We start from the raw sequence: 12221 nt of genomic DNA, 5'->3' as shown, positions 1-12221 counted from the left end.
CCTGGAAAGCATTTTGCATCTGGGTAGGCACCATCATAGACTTGTTAAGTTTACTCTTGGCCTCTGATCATAGCCAAAAATTTATCCATGTCAGGCAACTACATGCACAGCTGGACCACCACAGACAGCATCCAGTCTTTACCCATGGAACCCTATGATCATATCTAACTCCTCAGACATCGTGGTGACTCAAAAAAAGGATTTGGAGACATACATCTGCTTTAAAAAAGCTCAACATTTTGGGCCAGTTCATGACAGCATATATCATGAATATGCCTTTACATTGCTTAGATCCCTATGAAACAACCCTGAGTGGAAGAAAGGTACCACTCTTTAAAGAATGAAATTAGTAAGACCCAAGGAGCAAAACCCAGAGATGCCTGAGTGAGAAGGTGTGGGAAATGATAAAAGTCTAAAGACAGAAGAGAGGCAAGGCAAGGGTAGCTGCTACATAGAAGTGAAAATCCAGATGAAATACCTTCCCAAGGCCCCTTTCTGTTGTGGGGTTTTAGCTCTCTGATTAATTTTCCAGAAGAGAGGCAATACGAACAGGATAAGTGGGAAGTGTTCATGAGAAGTGGTGGTAAAGAAAGTAAAAAGGAAAAAAAGCAATAAAACATTTCCTTATCCGACAAGAAGCATGTGTGTTGGGGTGTGGTTGGGAAGGAGAGAACCTGTCATCTGAGTGTTGAGCAAAGGTTCAAGGTCATTTCTGAATTCATCCAAACAACCTCTCCCGGCACTTGTTGGCACATGGCAGATCTGGGATTTGGGGTTTTGGCAAAGACAAGAGCATCAGGAATTCAGAAAGGGGGGGGGGGAACCTTTCCAGTTTTTGAGAGAGAGAAGATGAAAAAGGCTGAATTTCTTGGGATGGCTGCCAAGGGCGAGACTGATGAAGAACAGAGAAAGGAGGAGAACTAGCAGCCTGTGAAAAGCAGGAAGGTCACCAAAGCTCAGGAGGCACGAGGGCTGGAAGAATCCAGAGCTTCAGTGGACACTGAGAAGAACAATCTTACCCACAGCAGTGTTTGTGGACCTGGGCTGGGATCAGGCTATCCGAACAGCCGCTGGAGTAGGGGAGCAGTAGCTTTCAGGTTAATGAGTGACCCCGTGAGCCAGCCAGACAACAGATCCTGCAGGCTGAAGAACCCCAGTTGGAAGTTTGTTAGACAAACAGCCCCAGCATGCTGTCCTGGAACCCAGACAGCTTTAACACGGTTCTCCACTACCCCAAAACTTCCAGGAACTTCATCCATAAGAAAAGGAGAGGAATCCTCATTTTGAAAGGCAGCAAGAAGTAATTTTCAGACTTACTTGAATGGTACCACTGTTGTTTTGTTGTTGTTTCTGATTTTATGTTTTTAGGCAAAACTTCATAAGACAGGTCAGAGAAAAGCTTGTTGAAGCAGAGCCTGGAGCACAGAGAACCAGCCCATCCCTCTTGCCCCTTTACTCAACACTTACATGCTCTCGTGGGCCCCAAGGGACTGGCAGTCTCCTGGGACATTCTGGACACAGTGCAAAGACGGTTGAGGTAGGGAAATATCACGGTACAATTAGACCATCTTGGGTTTAAATGTCAACTTTACCACTTATTTTCCTGTATGATCTCACCTAACTGCTTAACCTTTCATACTTTAGTTTCCCCATTCATAAAGTAGAGCAGGTAATGCCTACCTCATGGGCTTCTTTTGGGAATTAAGCATTTTACAAATATGGTTTATGCAGGATGTTCACAACAGTTCAAGTTCCCCTTCATGCAAATGATCTTATTATCTGCGAAGCCCTAGTATTTCTGCTTTCAGGTGGCTAAATTCAGTGTAAATACTTACTTTTCTTAACTTTAAATCAGCATGAAAACAACTGACCTGAATACATCTGTGTTTGTGCTATGGAGTCTGAAGCTCCATCCCAGGACAATAACCCATGGTATAAAAACCAGTCAAAAGTCCATAGAAATGAATCAAACCCAAAGTGATCTACGGGGGAGCCTGGGTAGCTGAGTGGGTTAAGCCTCTGCCTTTGGCTCAGGTCATGATCTCAGGGTCCTGGGACAGAGCCTTGCATTGGGCTCCCTGCTTAGCGGAGAGCCTGCGTTCCCCTCTCTCTCTGCCTGCTTCTCTGTCTACTTGTGATCTCTCTCTCTCTCTCTGTCAAAAAATAAATAAAATCTTTTTTTTTTTTTTTTTAAGTGATCTACGGATTCAGTATCCTCACAGTCAAAACTAAACCAGGCTTTCTTGTAGAGATTGACAAGTTGATTCTAAATATCATATGCAAACACAAAGGACTTAGAAGAGTCAAAACAATTTAGCAAAAAACAAAGCTGGAGGACTTCTACCTTATTTTAAGCTTCATTATAAAGCAACAATACTAAAGGAAACAAAACATTGGTGCCAAGATAGACAAATAGATCAATGGGATATTGAGTCCAGAAACAGACCCCACATTCACAGTCAGATGGTTTTAACAAACATTTAAAGATAATTCAGCATAGGAATGACATCTGTCTATTAATTTGTTGTGGAATATATGGAGTTCTGTCTAAACATAAGAAATTCAAAAGTCTCATATTTACTGCACAGCTTAGTCATTTAATCTACACAGACCTCAATTCCACTTCCTTTGTGATGTAGAGCCAACCATATTTAGAGCCTAGTAATACTCTGATGACATTCTTCAAAGAAATGTGCTCCCAAATTGAAATATCCAACAGGACAATGATGCTGCTCTGTTTCATTTGTACACTATTCTACTGCTTTCTGGATGTGTCTTCTGAGCTGCTCTTCTGGTCACGAACTTGGAACTGAACTGATTTATCCACACCTTGTTCCCACATCCCCATGGAGACCCTCATACTGTGCCATATACATCACAAGACTTCTGGCCAGGACTTAGTGTATGGGCTGTGGCTACAAAACAGAGCAAAGATGAATGACCACACACAGGGTCAGAGCCTCTGACCACAGCCCCTTAGCTCAGCCTGCAAACCAACCCCACTAAATGAAAACTTCCTTTCCATCTTACGCATGTCAAACATGTTCTTAAGGAAGCTTCTCACCATTTACCCCCAAGCTGCTGTTGTGGAAAGAATCCTTCCCTTCCTCCATAGTCCTTTGCTTAAAGAGGGCAGCCAACATAACCACAGCCTGCTGGACTCCTAATGGTGACTTTGTACTTCAGAGCAAAAGGCAGCTGTGTTGGTGACAGAAAATCCATCAAATACCAAAGGTCAGGTAGAAGCCAATTGACCCAAGAGAGAAAGTGATTGTGTCGAGTTAGATTGGTGCTCTCTGCCAAATTGCTATCTGTATCCTGGGTCTCCTTAGCTTTTCCTTAAAGACTAATAAATAATCCATGAACATTTCCAGCATTAGCTTCCCCTGGTTCTTCACCATGTCCCTGGCTGCTTGCCCTCCGTCCAAGTGTGAGAGGACTATGGTGCTCTGGGGGTCCCTACATGGTGGTAAAGAATGTGCGCTGAGAACAACTGCCTGGGTTCATATCGAGTCTCTCTCATTTGCTGGGCATCCCTAAGCAGCTCGCTTGATGTCTGTTAACTTCAGTTTCCTTCTTCATAATAAAACCTGTCTCCTCGGGTCATTGTGAGGGATAAATGGGATAGTAAGAGAAAGCCCTCAGCACAGTGTTTGACACATTGTTAGCACTCAGATATTAGCTGGTATCATTATTAACATCATTATCACCATTGTGGTTGTTATGATGATAATGATGATGAGGATGTGTGTTTATGGTGAAGAAACAGGCTGCTCCTCAAAATGGAATTGTTGGTGTAGGAGAGATCTCAGGGAGAGGTTCCTGACAAGGGGCCAGACTGGCCTGCATCCAAAGCAAAATGCAAAGCACTAAAAACTTTTCTGTGTGATGAAGGCCAGTGGGGAGCTGATCTGAAAAAGCAGCTATATGTGTGTGATCACTAAGGAGGGCAGTAAAGATATGTGGCAATATCCAGAATACTTAAATCCAGAAGGTGAATATTTACAGCTGGGCAAAGGTATGGGATGGTAGAGATTCAGCCTTTGGGAAATCATGAGAGACTGAGAACTCATAATGGTAATAGATAAGAAGTTCAAGGGGAGGAGAGCATAGGCTCTGAGTTTCCAAAGTGGTCAGTCCAGGAAGAGAGGGTTGAGGAAAACGTCATGGGAGATCCAAAGGTGGACAAAAGGCAAAGGGCATAACCAACACAAACCCTTGCCTTCTTAATCCATCTTTGTTGTTGAGGGCAAGGAAAGAGTGAATAGATCCAAGATTTCCTAGGACTAAACCCAGAAGTACACCAGGTGCATCCTAGACAACAGCCCAAATAGTATTGGTTCAACAGAGAGCCAAAAAAGTGGATTCTGGTAGAGGTGTAGGATCTTGGAAAAGAGATTAACATAGGCTTAACAATGGAAGAAAGATGAAAATGCGAGGAAGTCAAGTAGTTTAGAAAGTGTTTCTAAAGCTCAGGAACATGGATAAGGGGCTTCACTTTCATCAGAGGATCAATGAGAAAATAAGGACTTGGATGTTATTTCACAACTCTATGTATTTATTACCCCCAAATTTCCCAAACCTCAATAAATAGTTGATATCAGTTTTAGCTGAACATGAAGAGTATTTGTGTACGAGTGTATGGCTGGTAAACGGGAATGCTGCCAGAGAAGTTAGAAAGTGTCAGAGTAAAAGATTACTTTTATTGTTACTCCCGTGGTTCTGCCTGAAATATTTAGCCCTGAATGTAGAATAAAAAGAGGCACCACCTGTTGTGCTGGGTAATACAGTAACTCTGTATTGTTGCACTTTATGCAGTGATTGCCCTGATAACTTTTCAGTGGAATCAAAATTTGATTTCAAGACCAATCATTGTCTACTCTAGAGACCATAGCAATGGGTGCTCTAGCCTAATATTTGTATAATACTTCCTGAAAATAGGAAAATAAGGAAATGACCTTGGTAAGGCTCTCCCAGCCCTCTATCTTATGGCCATGAAGCAATCCACCTGCCTTGGAGATTCCTCAACTCTTCAAATTTTTATTTCAGCTGCAATTAAATATGATGAGTAGGGTATATTTGTGGTTTTCATGAAAAAAAAAAAAAAGATTTCATTATGAATCCAAAAGAAAGGGCTTTTTGAAACATCTGTGCATGATGTCCTACCCTTTACCAGCCCAACTCCATTAACATTGATCAACAAGAGCAGATGATAGGTACCCTCTAGGAAATGTTTCCTGGATATACAAAGCCTTTCCCTTGTCACATTCCATGGCACAAGACTGACACTATTCCTCCCTCCCATGATCTCTCTGACATTGTACAATGGGGCACTATGCCCTACTTTCCTCTATTTCCCTCAGGTGCCTTCTCCATCTTTAGGTTGGCAAACAAGTATGATTTGGTGGACTGAGACTTGGCTACCATCAAAAAAATTATGTGATGTTACTCTGTGGTCAATTCTACTCTTTCTCTAAAGTGCTACATGACCTCGAATGGATAAGTCCATTTTTTCTCTTCTCCTGGCTCTTTTTCTTCACCATATTTCTCTCCACCTTCTATCATATGAACATCACAGCCAAGAACTAGCAAAGAAGTTAAGAAATTGTACCAAGAGAGGTGCCTGGGTGGCTCAGATGGTGAAACATCTGCCTTTTGCTCAGGTTGTAATCTCAGGGTCCTGGGATCGAGCCCATGTTTGATTCCCTGATCAGTGTGCTTCTCCCTCTCCTTCTCCCCTCTGCTTCTGCCCTCTCTCTCTCTCTCTCTCTCTCCAATGAATAAATAAAATATTAAAAAGAAAAGAAAAGAAATTGTACCAAGAGTCAGAGCTGCCCCTAGAAATCTGTCCAGAGAGGCATGTGTATGGCAGGACAGCCTCCTCATCATCATCTGCTTATAATGACATTTTATATACAGGTGGGCCAGATGTAAGGACCTCTTATGGCCCCCCAGGGCTGAGGATACTGACTAAGGAGTGAGGTAAAGATAGGCCAACAGCTCACATGATACAGGGTTTACAATCCTGTAGGAAAAATGTAAGGAAGAGGAAAAGAAGGAAATAGGAAGAAAGGAAAGAGAAGAAGCAAAGAAAGGGAAAATCAATTCAAAAGTGAAGAGTGATATCATCCATGGGAAGCTTACCGTTCATTCTTTCCATCATTCACTCAACAGGCATGTTGAGTGCTACTATGGGCAAGGTGCTCCACTGGACACATTGAGACACATTATTCTATTTAATTCTCATAACAACCCCATGAGTTAGCCACAATTCCCCCTCTGTAAATGATTCAACTAGGACCCAGAAAGTTTGAGAAATGAGCCCCATTTGCACAGATAACAACAACAGAGCAAATGGAACTCAGATCTTCATAGATTCACGGCCTTGGCTTTTGTATCACAGAGCTTCCATGCCAAACATCTTAGCTAATGAATATTTTGAACATCTCTGAATAATGGACAGTGACAAATACAAATTTTTGGAATCATCAGTTCTATTTGACCAATTCTGTCTCTTCTTGACACAAACAGGGGACTCTTGTCCCCTCATGCCTAAAGCAGCCTCAGATCTTAACTACCGTAAAAGCCTTCTGTGTCCTTCCTTTCTCTTTCCGCTTTTCCACACGCCTCAAATCAGAACTCACTTTCATTTTTCTCCAGCCACATCCCTGAACCCAGCCTGGTTCCCCTACGTATCTGGAGAAGAAGGGTCTACCTCCTAATGCCTGCCATGTCACCTAAGAATTCAGAACATACCTCAAAAAAACAGAAGGAAACCCTGTTGGGTGTGTCCACCATGCCACGCACTGTCTACAGCACTTGATGTGGGTCATCTCCTTGAGCCTCACATTATAAGGTAAATAGTAGTACCTCTATTTTGCAGGTGAGGAAATTGAGACATTAAATACATTTTTTAAGGTCGCACAGTTAGGAGGTAGTGGAGTTCAGACAAGAATTGAGGTGGTCTGCTTCTAACTCATTTCCTTCACCACACAGCCAGACTGGTCCCACAAAAGTAAGTGTGAAGATATTCAGGGGGGACAGACAACTCCTGAGCTGAATGAGGGCTAACTCTCATCATTGTTAAGAGAGGCAGCAAGCAGCAAGCCATCATCCAAGGATAAGAAGGTTCCAAGAAGGCTCATAATGACCCACTCCAGTGACCTCTGCGTCCTGTGTTCTGTGCATCTCCCTCAATGATTTGACAAGTCCTAAAGCATTGAGTATCCCCCAGACTTTCTACGTATGTCAAACCAATTTGCCTCAAAGGTTGGAGAAAAAACTATGTGAAAAGAACAACTGTGATTGACCTTTTAGAGAGTAGAAACTAGGGAGAGAACAAAAGAGAAATAAGGAAAGAAAGAAAGAAAAAGGGTGTGTGTATTTTCCTTGAGGCTGGGAAGGGACCCAAAAAGCCTGGAGATGTAATGGGATATGGTGCAGATTACAAAAGTTTTGCTACAGCTGTAATAGCCTTTCACAAAGGCATGGCCCTCCAGAGGGCCATATTTCATCTCAGCTTTCCCCACCACATAAGACAGAGGGTGAGGAGTTGGAAGGCAAGATTGGAAACTCATGCCGGATCTGAGCGAGCCCTGACGTCCCCATGACACTCCCATCAAACCAAAATGAACTAAACCCAAACCTCTTATTCTAGCAGGCATTGGATCTCCTCCCTGTCATCTGTTTATTTTTTTTTTTTTCTTCACACTCTCCTTTCTGGAAATTCATTGCCTAGCAACCTGCTGTCTTATTCTAAACAGTCATGCACACAATTGTACGCACGCACTTGGAGACAGTGGATAATATTTGAGTGTCTCTGATGGCCTTGCTAGGACCAACAGATCATTTACTTGGAAAGCTTAGTTCCTAGAATTAGTGTTATCAGAGTTGCATCTCAGGCAGTCCCCGTGACCATCTTAGTCCATTAAGAGACAGAGGAAGGGCATGTCTCTGTCCAATGGTAGGTGGGTAGAGACAGCCCCCGAAGGATTCATGAGAGAAAGGCAGGCACCAGCCTTGATCTTGTAGAAAAGATTATGAGCTCCCTCATGCAGATAAGTTACCTGTCAGCTACCTCACAGAGAATGTTCTGAAGGCTTTCCGCTCTCTTTAGACAAAGAAGAAGAAAACTCACTGGAGTCACTTTCCAGTTCAAAGGCATGGGGGATACCCTTGCTTCCTCTCTGTTCTACCATGCCACTGTACCCCTCCTCAAAGAATTTCCCCTTACCAAAGTCTGGGTCAAAAGACTAGTGCCCCCATAAGAACTACTACAATGACATGGTTATCTCAACTGGGAAGATGCACATGACAGGAATTCACATCCCAAAAGATCCAGCTATCCAGCCTCCAGGAAACTGATAAATTATTTTAACCCGTTTATGAAAAAAGGAAGCACAGGTACAGAAAACCACACAAAGCAAATGTATGACCTACTGAGTTACTACAAAGTGCACTGTGTTGTAGACAACACTGAGGTAAGAAATGGACCCTCTCCATGTGTCCTATCTCAGTTTTAACCCCCCTCCCATCCCTGAAAGTCACCACTCTCCTGGCTTCTATAGTAATCACTTCTTTGTATCTTTTTATGCTATTAGCACCAGGTTAGTGTTCCCAGATACCATGGTTTGACCTTAACACCTTTTTAAAAGGTGATGAGCCTGACAGATAAATAGCTAAATTAGCTAAATAAAATGTGAGATATATATATATATATATTATTTGGCCATCAAAAAGAATGAAATCTTGTCATTTGCAATGACATGGATAGAGCTAGAGGGTATGATAAGCAAAATAAGTCAATCACAGAAAGACAAATACCATATGATTTCACTCAAATGGTGGAATTTTTTTTTCTTATGGTGGAATTTAAGAAACAAAACAGAAGAACGTAGTGGAAGGGAAGGAAAAAATAAAATAAGATAAAAACAGAGAGGGAGACAAACCACAAGAGACTCTTATCTCTAGGGAAGGAACTGAGGGTTGCTGGAGGGGAGGGAAGTAGGGGATGGGGTAATTGGGTGATGGGCCTTAAAGAGAGCACTTGATGGAATGAACACTGGGTATAGTATGCAACTGATAAAGCACTAAACCCTACCTCCGAAACTAATAATACACTATATGTTAATTTAAATGAATTTAAATACAAATGTTTAAAAATACGATGAGACTTTTTCATCTCTTTTCTTCTGTGGTTCCCCCTTTGCCCTTTACATTTTCTTACAACTCATCTGCTGAAGAATCTGGGCTTTCAAGCTGTGGGTTTGAAAATGGGCAATTTTCAAAAAATGACAGGGGCGCCTGGGTGGCTCAGTGGGTTGAAGCCTCTGCCTTCGGCTCAGGTCATGGTCTCAGGGTCCTGGGATCAAGCCCCACATTAGGCTTTCTGCTCAGCGGGGAGCCTGCTTCCTCCCCTCTCTCTCTGCCTGCCTCTCTGCCTGCTTGTGATCTCTGTCTGTCAAATAAATGAATAAAATATAATAAATAAATAAATAAATAACAGACAAGGGTACCTTGGTGACCCAGTCAGTTAAGCATCTGACTCTTGATTTTAGTTCAGGTCATGATTTAGGGGCATGAGATTGAGCCCCGCGTGGGGCTTTGCACTCAGTACAGAATATGCTTGAGATTCTCTCTCTCCCTCTCCTTGTGCCCCTCTACCTGCACCCTCTCTTTCTCTCTGTCTCAAACAAATAAATAAAATATTTTTTAAAAAGAAAGAAAAACAACAGACAAATACATGAATTGGCTCGGTTTCTCCCTTACTCTCTTTGGAGCTTGTTTTCCAGGAGATGTTAGGGTCAGGGAGAGAGGAATAGTATGAGTGGAGTGGGGATTAGTAAGGCCAGGGGATATATTTCTTCAGCATGTGACAGTGTTTTCCAAGCTCCAGAGCCCCCTCCTCTCCGCCACTCTGCTACAGGGCTTCACTAACAGGTGTGGCTGGGGGTCACTGGCCCACCCCACCCCCAAACAGTCAGAGAGCTTCAGCTTCAGCTTGGAGTGGTAGATGGGAATGCTGCTGCAATCTGAAGTGAAAAGCCCAAAGGCTTTATCCCTGTCAGGAACAGGGCTGACAAGACAAAGGCAGCCTAGTAACCAGAGAAGCCAGTGGGGAGTCAGAACACCTGCCTGCTCTTCCGGCTTCCATCGTTGGTTTGCTGGGCCCCAAAAGCCTTCCTTCCCCACTCTGGGCCTCAGTTTCTCCCCTCAGCAGCATGCATATGTGAGCATCCATCTTATGGAAGCATGTGGTCACACATGTTTGCAAAGTCTCAGTTTCCCTGGGGAGGGAAGACACCTGTGTAAACAGAGCAGCGAGGCGCCATGTGCCTGTTGGCTGCGTTCTAAGGAAGGAACGGGTCCCAGACTGCAGCCCCGATACTGTGGGGGGAACAATGCACGCTCTGTTTGCCCAGCTGCAGCTCTCACCTTCCCCTCTGCTGCCCCATTCTCTGTCCCCACCCACTTTCTCTGCAGGGCAGGGGGATGGGGGCGGGGGGGGGGGCATCCTGGCTGAGAGGCTTGTTTCCTATCAGAAAGTACTGAAGCACTTTGGAAGCTCTCATTTGCCTAAAATTTAGTTCGATGATAAAAAAAAAAATTCAAAACCACAAAGTGGGAATTTTTTAATTTTTTATTTATTTTATTTTATTTTATTTATTATTATTATTATTATTATTATTATTATTTTGAATTTCCAGGATCATTCACCACCGTGTGTGCTTCTGGGAAGAAGGAGAAAGCAGAGAGAAGACATTGGTCCACCAGATGCTAAGCTAGTTCTGTCTTTTCCAGTGGTGCGCAGGAAGAAGGCACAGCGCTTTCTCCCTACCACATACTCACCAAGAAGCTCACATTGTTGGAAAGGAGTCCTTCATGCTCATCTTAACTTGCATACATTCTGGCATGTGTCCTCAGCAAAGAAGAAGAGAGATACAACTGCCCCTCATTGGACTCATAAAGCTGCAGCTTGGGAAGAATGAAGTATGAATTCAGAATCCATGTTTCCTTAAGACAGCTCAGAACTGCTTGACTTTCAAACTGTTATCTGAGTGGGACATTTTTTTGCTCAATGTGATCTCAAACACAGACCAACACTACATATTCACTCAGCTCTGTAGATCAGCTTTTCTTTAGCATTGGACCAGACCACTGTATCTGCTGAAACACTTGTCATAACCAGACTGCAAAATGTTATCTTTCTAAGGAATTTTCAAGAATAATTTTGATAACGCACTGTCAGGCCTGAGTGGTTTGGCCTAAATTCCTCTCCCTCACCAGCTGACTCTTGGCTGGGTTTGCTTAGATCTATTTACTTGGTTAAAGTTCAGGGAGTTCTTAGGTGAATTATCATTACCTATTGACTAAATGGGCTGGACACAGCTGGAGAGTCGATAATAGCTGACAAGAATTTTCTGCTCAGTTTTAATGGAGATACACTTGATCTGAACAAAGAGTGAGAGGGAAGTCCAGAGTTTGGGAGACATAAAGGAGGGTGGGTCTGTGGATCCCTGGAAAGGAGAAGATGGGGTGCTGGAAAAGGGAAAGCATATTCCAGCAGAAAAACATGACCTTCAAAATATTGTTCTTATCATTGCGGACTCTAGGTCAGCCATGCTTCCTGAGGAACCCCTCCAGCTCTATTCTAGACAATATAGTGACGTCTATCATTTTCTGAGAATCCCTCTATTTTAGACAGTGTGGGGAAGTCTACCATTTTCTGGGGAACCCCACCAGCTGTAGTCTAGACAGTGTGGAAACCTCTATCACTTTCTAGGGGCCTGAGGGAGATAGGAAGACCCTCTGGCCTGAGTGTTGTCCTTTGGAAAACTTAAAAGGTAGGAGAATTAATGTTCCCCGTTCTAGCTACATGGGACTAAAAGCCAAGGGATAACAGACCAGATTATGAGAATTTTTCAGGACTTACACAGCAGGACTTTGAGGAATCTGACACTGTGAATGTCAGACTTAACCAACTATCAGTCCCCAGCTAGCTCTCTACTCCATTCCAATCCTTTGCTCCTGCTTATCTGGCCTCATTCTGTGCCCTGATTATCTTTCTTTACAGTTTTTTCCTGCATTTTCCTGGATTATCTTCTCTGTCCTTTTACTACATGCAGCTCAAAGCTCCCTGCTTAGGTTTTGATGGTTCTTTCCATTTTCACTCCCATTTTTCTGCTATGGCTCTTAGATGGTCCCTGTGCTTGAACTTCCGG

This window comes from Mustela nigripes, chromosome 3 (assembly GCF_022355385.1).
Source record: "Mustela nigripes isolate SB6536 chromosome 3, MUSNIG.SB6536, whole genome shotgun sequence".
In the NCBI taxonomy this organism is placed as follows: domain Eukaryota; kingdom Metazoa; phylum Chordata; class Mammalia; order Carnivora; family Mustelidae; genus Mustela; species Mustela nigripes.
The sequence above is the reverse complement of the archived record's forward strand: the minus strand, read 5'-3'. Positions refer to the sequence as shown.